Source organism: Macrotis lagotis, chromosome 4 (assembly GCF_037893015.1).
Source record: "Macrotis lagotis isolate mMagLag1 chromosome 4, bilby.v1.9.chrom.fasta, whole genome shotgun sequence".
NCBI lineage: Eukaryota > Metazoa > Chordata > Mammalia > Peramelemorphia > Peramelidae > Macrotis > Macrotis lagotis.
Window position 1 is genome coordinate 274,204,762 of NC_133661.1, and position 8,114 is coordinate 274,212,875.

Here is an 8,114-nt window from a genome sequence, read left to right on the forward strand (position 1 = left end):
TCATGTCCACGTCTCCAAATCCTTATCTTCTTTCTAGGCTCAAAGGAGCTATTTGTTGTTGTGAGTTGTATCTGACATTTGTTGATCCCATTTGGAGTTTTCTAGGCATAGATACTAGAGTGGTTTGCCATTTCTTTCTCCAGCTTATTTTATAGCTGAGAAAACGGAGGCAAATAAAGTTAAATGACTTGCCCAGGGTCATACAGCTAGTATGAGATCAAACTTGAACTCAGGTTTTTCTAATGCTATGCTTGGTTCTCTAATCACTGTTCCACCCAGCTACTCTTTCCAGTTCCCAGATTACTCTAGTCACCAATGATTTAACCCTGCTGATGCTGAGATATTTTCATGACACACTATTTTCCTAAACCTCTTTCTCTCTTTAGAGTACCTTCAGTTCATCTACAAGCTGTATAATCCTAGACATAATTTCTCTGTCCCCCCAGAGACTATAAATTGCAAAGCAGATGCTTCTTGAATTGAACTTAATTGAATTAAATATATTCCTTATGAACTGCTTCATGATGGTTGAAAGAGGAAAAGGTGCAGGAAAGTGAATGATATACCATATGATCTTGAAGTTTATACTTCAAGTAATTCAACATCTTTTTTAGACTACTGTTAAACATAGACCTCACCTATAAAAAGATTTTTTTTTCTTAAACAATGGGACCTGGAGTTGGGAAGAATGAAGTTCAAATCTTACTTCAGACACTTACTAGCTGTGTGACCCTAGACAAGTCACTTGTCTAGTCTTTCTCATCTCAGTTGCCTTTTTTTTAAGGTTTTTTTGGTAGGCAAATGGGGTTAAGTGTTTTGCCCAAGGCCACACAGCTAGGTAATTATTAAGGATCTGAGACGGGATTTGAACCCAGGTACTCCTGACTCCAGGGCCGGTGCTTTATCCACTGCACCACCTAGCCTCCCCAACTGTGCCACCTAGCTGCCCCTCAGTTGCCTCTTGTTGTGAGGATCAAATGAGATAACAAAAAGGAAGCATTCTGCAAATCTAAAAGAGATTTGTTGTTGTTGTTGTTGTTGTTGTTGCTATTTCCAGGGGTAGCTTGTGGCACTGTACCCGAGTGGATATCCTACCCTGTGATTTGACTGAGCAGAGACTGGATCTATTGAGATCCCAAATCTCATCATGTTTGGCTTATTCATTTGTGCAAACATGCATTCATTAGTCACATGACTAATATTTACTGAATAAATGTTAAGGGCTAAAGAGCTGGAGGATACACAAGAAGATTGATATCCTAGTGTGTTAGGAAAAAAACTAAGGAATAACCACTTCCACCTTCTATTTAAGGGTTATAAAGTGAGAGCAAAGGTTAGCAAGTAGAAGCAAATAACATATGGAAAGTGTTGCATAAATCTTAAAGTGTTCCATTTATTGAGTCATTTTTTTTTCAGTTGCATCTGACTCTCTGTGACCCCATTTTTTGGCAAAAATATTGGAATGGTTGGCCATTTTCTTGTTCAGCTCATTTTACAGATGAAGAAACTGAGGGACACAGGATTTTAACAGCTATTGATACTATTAAAAAAATTTTCAGATTATTTTTATTATGGTAGCTAGGTGAAATGGTGGATAGAATGTGGGACTTGGAGTTAGGAAGACTTGAATTTGAATCCTGCCTCAGATACATTTTACTAGCTAAGCTACTCTGTGAAAATCATTTAACCTCATGCGCCTAGGTTTTCATGACTGTAAAATGGGGGTGGAAAGTATTTTTCCCATATGGTTGATATGAAGATCAAATGAGTTTACAAGTGTAAAGTGCTTTGTAGACCTTAAAGCACTTACCAATGATAACTATTATGATAGCTATTGTGATAATTTTGTAATTGTTATTAACAATGATTGCTCTTGTGATTATTGCTAATGACCCTGTGAGAGAACTAGACTCCCATTTTCAGGTGAAGGAAATGAAGCTCTGAGAGGTCACACATACTCATTAAGTGGTCAGCACCAGATTTCCAAAGAGAATCTTAGCATGGAGCTGAAGTGGGCAGAGTGAAAGGAAATGCAAGTTCTGATACGGTACAGAGAGGTTCATTGTATGGGATTGGTACAGGGAGGAAAGACTTGAAACCTGAGTATGAAATAGAGCTAGCAGGAGAAGGGAGTCAAACAGGATCCACTAGGAGATTAATAATAAAACTTTTCTGGATGAAGGAAAAACCAGAATGGGAAAGGTGGAGGAGGAGGGCCAGGGAAAGGAGGGAATCTCAGCTGGTATGCTATATATCATCTTCTCACATACCACAGTGTTCTTTCAGATAACAACAGCTCTGAAGAAGAACACAGGATAGAATTGATGTAATTGCAACATATATCACAACAAACTCATCTGTCTAACACAGCTGGTGCTGAGTCAGGGAAAAGAAAAGGTAGGCAGAATAGGAGCTTAGTATGATAAGGAGAAGAGTGCCTTTATGGGTGATAGGTGGGAGGGAATGGTTGAAAAAGGACTAGGGTTTGGTCCAATAAGTCATTGACTTGGCATTCCCAGTCCATTTCAAGGCATAAGGAGATTTACATCAGAGAATAAAATGAAATAAAGGACCACAATTAATGGGTAGATTATCATGGAGTAATACTTTTAGGAGAAAATTCCAAGGCAGGGCTAGAAAGACATGAATCTGGACTTGGTCCTAGTGGGGTACTGGAGCTCACACTGGATTCAGCCCTCTTGGACTTGGTGCCCAGTCATCCTGCTGTTGGCCCCCACTGTAGCTCCCAATGCTCCAAAGTATGTGTTACTGTCTCCTATCTCCTGTGTAGTGACCAAAGGCTCCATATCCTGCCTGATCTGACAAGAAGCTGTAGCTCATATCTGCCTGTGACTCCATCCTACTCTTAGTGCTTGGCTGGCTTTGGGTACATTTACAAAGGCTCTGCAACTGCCCATGTGGCCATTGTGTCTAAAGTCTGAGGATCAAAATGTAAATGTTGAAGGAACTGTGGGGAGATATACTAATACACTGTTGGTGAAGTTATAAATTGTTCCAACTGTTCTCAAAAAAAACTTGGAACAACAGAAAAAGCAAATAGAAAAAACAAAAAAATAGAAAAACAATGAACTGTGTATACAATGAGCCAGCCTCATTACTACTAAGTCAAATGTCAATGACAAGGTCTCATGTAAATCAAATTATTTATAGCTACTTTCTTTTTGTCAGTAGCAAAAACTGGAAACAAATTGGTGTCCATCAGTTTACAGAAGGCTGAACAAATTATGGTATATGGATGTGATTTGGCAATAAAGAACTGAATAGATCTTATAGGAATTGATGCAAAGCAAATGGAACCAAGAAAACAACTTGCACAATGAACACAATGAATAATGTGAAGGAAAATATTAAAAGACATCAAAATTCTGATCAATGCAGTAGAAAATCTTGACCAGAGGATTTTGGTGAGATGCAACTTCATGCTTTTGTCAGGAAGATGGTACAGAGTAAAACTCAAGTAATCAGACATTAAATCAATCAATAGTCAAATATTAAAGAAAATATTGTGAAAGAGGCTACAACACATATTTAAAAGTTATGTGATATGAACAAATTGAATTAATACTGAGGAGTACAATTTTGGTTTAATATTAAGAAAATTATAAACTTAATAGACCCATACTGAATAATGAAAACAACAAAAACATGATTATATCAATAAGTGAAGAATAATTTTTGGATAAAATACAACACCCCTTTATAGTAAAAACATTAAAACATATAGGAATAAATGAACTATTTTTTATATAGTAGGTAAGATCTATTTTAAGCCAAAACCTAACATCTGTAATGGAGAACAACTAGTATTTCCCCCAAAAGATCAGGTATAAATCAAGAATGCTCACTGTCATCACTATTTTTGACATATTTCTAGAAATGCTAGATATAGTTATTAGACAAGAAAAAGACAGTATGGAAATAGATAGGTAAAGAGGAAAAGAATTATTACTTTTTGCAGATGACAAATGAGTCAAATAATTAGATATTGATTGCTTGTAATTGAGTCCTGTCAATATAGTAAAAATTACAATTTCATGTAATTTAATTTCTCTATATTGTACAATATCAATTATACTTCCAAAGAAAATTCAAAATGCTGGGGAATAGGGAAGTCAGTTTGGCAGAAATTAGTTTTAGATCAACATCTCACACTGTATATCAAGGTAAGTTCCCAATGGACAGAGGATGTAGATGTAAAGCATCACATAGACAAATCAGAAGAATAGGTAAAAAAATACTTTTTAGAACTATGTGTTAGTTAAAGAAGTGAAGAAGATTATCAAAGTTGATAAAATGGGCATTTCTGATTACATAAAATGGAAAAGTTTTTACAGAAAAAAAGTCATTGCTATTAATAATACAATAGAAACAGTCAACTAGGGGAAAAATATCTTTGCAGTAAATTTCACTGATAATGATCTGATGTCCAAGCTGTATAGCGAATTGATATGAGTCTCTTCTGAAAAGAAGAAAATTAGTCTATTGAAAATTATATAAGACAGCATTTCAAAATGCTAATAATAAGAGAACAGCAAATTAAAAGGAAATTCTATTTCCTATCTATCAGATTGTCAGATACCGTAAAAGAAAAAATGACATTTGTTGGAACTGAAGTTGGAAAAAGAGATTTTTTTTTTAAAAGACCATCTCTCAGTCTTGAAGAGGTGGATACAATCAGTAGCTTCAGCCTAAGTCTTCTGTTCTTATATTCCCATGGAGATCTGATAGCTTACCTCTATCCTTCCTTTCTGTTCTGTAAATTAATCTTTTGAATTTATGCTTTCACATCTTATAATAGCTTAGAAAGAATTCCATTAATTCTTTTTAGTTCAGCTAATTAAGTTCTGACTGGAGCTGAATACACCATTTGCCCATTACTGCTGCTTGGCTCTAGAAGTCTTCGCTCTTTTCCTTTAGTTTCTCTTATGTAGAAGGGAAGAGAATATGCCAGGCATTTTGTAATTAGTTTTTCATTTGATCCTCACAACTCTGCAAGGTAGGTGTTCTTAACTGAGGCAAACAGAGATTAAGTTACTTATCCAGAGTCACACAGGGAGTAAGTATCTGAAGACTTAGGTCTTCTTGACTCCAGGCTGAGTGCTCTATTGCACTACCTTGATGCCCATAAGATTTTCTCTCTCTTTTTCTTTCTCTCTTTTTTGTATGTCAGTTTCTCTATAAGAAAATATGAAACATTTCTATATAATCAATTACATATTATATCTATATTAATATTTTATTTGAAAAATATTATATTGTATATTATATTTAAGGTATGTTTTACTCATACTGATCATAGATTCAGAGCAAATTTTTAAATTTGCTGATTACTCCTTGATAAAGAATGAAGTGTTCCTCTGAATTCTTGCCTTTTTGTCAGCTATAATCCTGAGAAAATAAAGCAGTGGAGAGAACACTGGCTTTAGAGTTAGGAGGATGGGAGTTTGAATCCAGTCCCAGACACTTGCCACTTACTAGCTGTGTGACCTTGAACAAGTCACTTAATTCTTATGGGCCTTGCATCCCAGGCCCATCTCCAGTTATCCTGATTCATATCTGGTCACTGGACCTAGATGATTCTGGTGACTTAGCACAACTCCCCCTCACTCAAATCCAATTCATGTGCTTGTCATGTATCACCTCCCTGATGTTATAGTCCTCTTCGAGAATGAAGCACAAACATCACCCTGAGAAGAGTTTTGTGATACTCCCCAGTGGTCCAATAAGGGAACTACACAGACCAGACCCTGAGTGATGCTTATTTAATGCACAAAAGTTCTGTAAAAACCCTTGGCTATTAGGGGGGTGGCTAGGTGGTGCAGTGGATAAAGTACCAACCCTGAAGTCAGGAGTACCTGGGTTCAAATCTGGTCTCAGACACTTAATAATTACTTAGCTGTGTGGCTTGGGCAAGCCACTTAACCCCATTTCCCTTGCAAAAAAAAACAAAAAAAAACCCCCTTGGCTATTAAGCCAGGTGACCTAAAGGACAGTAATTTCTATGATTTTTACTTGAAGAGTTGCTGTCTTTTTCTATTAATTGCAATTTACTGGACACTGTTGCAAATAGCTCTTTTTCTTACCAATTTCGAGGTATTTTAGTGGCAAAAAACTAGAAAAGATAGTCTTTTCTGTATAGTCTGCCCTTAATAGTGTACTATAGTTGAAATCTTTTATACTACTTGAATATTATGAGAATGGCCTCCACTATTCTTTAGCTGGTTCTGATTTGAACTCCTTTGGGTTCAAAGTGTCTAAATTAAGCTTTCCAGAGTCTGCTTGGAATGCTAAATAAAGCTGGTCTTCTTACACTTCAGTGAGTCTTGGGAATTTGGCATAAACTAAGAAAACTGAATTGTAATAAAACTTAACAGGTTACATAGCCTTCACTACCCAAATCATCTTAATATTAGGGTCATTGCCATAGTCTTTTGCACATCAGCTTCAGATGCCAGACCCACTAGGATGACAGCTAGCTGCCCCAGCTCTCCACTGCTATCATTACCACATCTGGGCATGATTCAAGTTCGACCTCCAGTTGAAAAATATTACAGGCTCAACTTGCTTTCAGAACTGAAATAGAATACAAGATGTCAAGTAATTCCCAGCCCCCTATTACACTTTCCTTTCCTCTTTTTGTTTTACATTATCAATGTCTTCTTTCACAAATCAGAATATTTAACCCCCCCCCCAAAAAATAAGCACAATGAAGCAAAATGATCTACAAACTGACCTAGGATAGAATGTCAAGCCTGGAGCCAGGAAGACTCATCTATGTTGTTGTCGTTCAGTTGTGTCTAACTCTTCATGACCCCAATTATGGGTTTTTTGGGCAAAGATATTGAGAGTGGTTTGTCATTTCCTTCTCTAACTAATTTTAGAGTTGAGGAAACTGAGGCAAATAGGATTAAATGACTTGCCCAGGGTTACACAACTAGTAATTATCTGAGACTAGATTTGAACTCAGGAAGATAAGTCTTGAAGTCAGATGGGTCTAAGTAAGGTTCTTGAGTTACAGGACTGAATATGAGTCCAAGATGACACTTAGTTTTTATGTGACTCAAGAAACTTTTACTCTTAATCTTATGACTTTGTACATCTCTGAAATGTAAGTAGAATCTTCATAGTTGCAATTGGAAAAAAAGGAATTTTAGATTTGTAAATCAGGTTAATATAATTCTATAAAAGATTGGGATTTAAAACTACTCCCATTTTAACCTGATGAGAGCACAATAAATTAGGGTGAGAAGAACATAATAAATTAAAAGAAATTAGGGGTGGCTAGGTGGCACAGTGAATAGAGCACCGGCCCTGGAGTCAGGAGTACCTGAGTTCAAATCTGACCTCAGACACTTAATAATTACCTAGCTGTGTGGCCTTGGGCAAGCCACTTAACCCCATTGCCTTGCAAAACCTCCCCCCCCCAAAAAGAAATTAGACTAAATGTAAAAAGTCTTTGAGAGTCATTTAATAAATGAGATGATGTCATACAAGTGGTCTGTTTGACTGTGTTGACTGTGGGATTTTTATCCAGTCTCTGGATCCTCTATAATAGTGTTGTTAGCTGGAAAGGAAATTTTCCAGAAATTAGAACTTGTGGCTTTCCAGAAAGTCTCTGAGAAGGAACCACCTGAGAGGAGAAGGACAGATGTTGGTTGTGTCTCCTTCCCTATTCTTTTTTATTTATTAAAGATATTATTTGAGTGCTCACTTCGGCAGCACATATACTAAAATTGGAATGATACAGAGAAGAATAGCATGGCCCTTGCACAAGGATAACATGCAAATTTGTGAAGCATTCCATATATTTTTACCTCTTAGACTTCTTGTCTTTTCCTTAAGGATATGATTTCTCTCTCATCACACTCAATTCGGATTCCAAATTCCAAATTCCTGATTCACTGATGGAACAAGTGAGTCCTTCAAGGTTGAACATCATCCCCATGTTGCTGTTAGGGTATACAATGTTTTTCTGGTTCTGCTCATCTCACTCAGCATCAGTTCATACAAATCCCTCCAGGCTTCCCTGAAATCCCATCCCTCTTGGTTTCTAATAGAACAATAGTGTTCCATGACATACATATACCACAGTT

The 8,114-nt window shown here is 36.6% G+C and overlaps 1 non-coding gene across 1 annotated transcript; it reads left to right on the plus strand.

Annotated features, from left to right (window-relative positions):
* The first annotated feature begins 7,724 nt into the window (after window positions 1–7,724).
* Window positions 7,725–7,831, plus strand: LOC141523246 (U6 spliceosomal RNA). Its single transcript, XR_012478431.1, has one exon. It is a non-coding gene; the product is annotated as a U6 spliceosomal RNA (small nuclear RNA).
* Window positions 7,832–8,114: the final 283 nt, after the last annotated feature.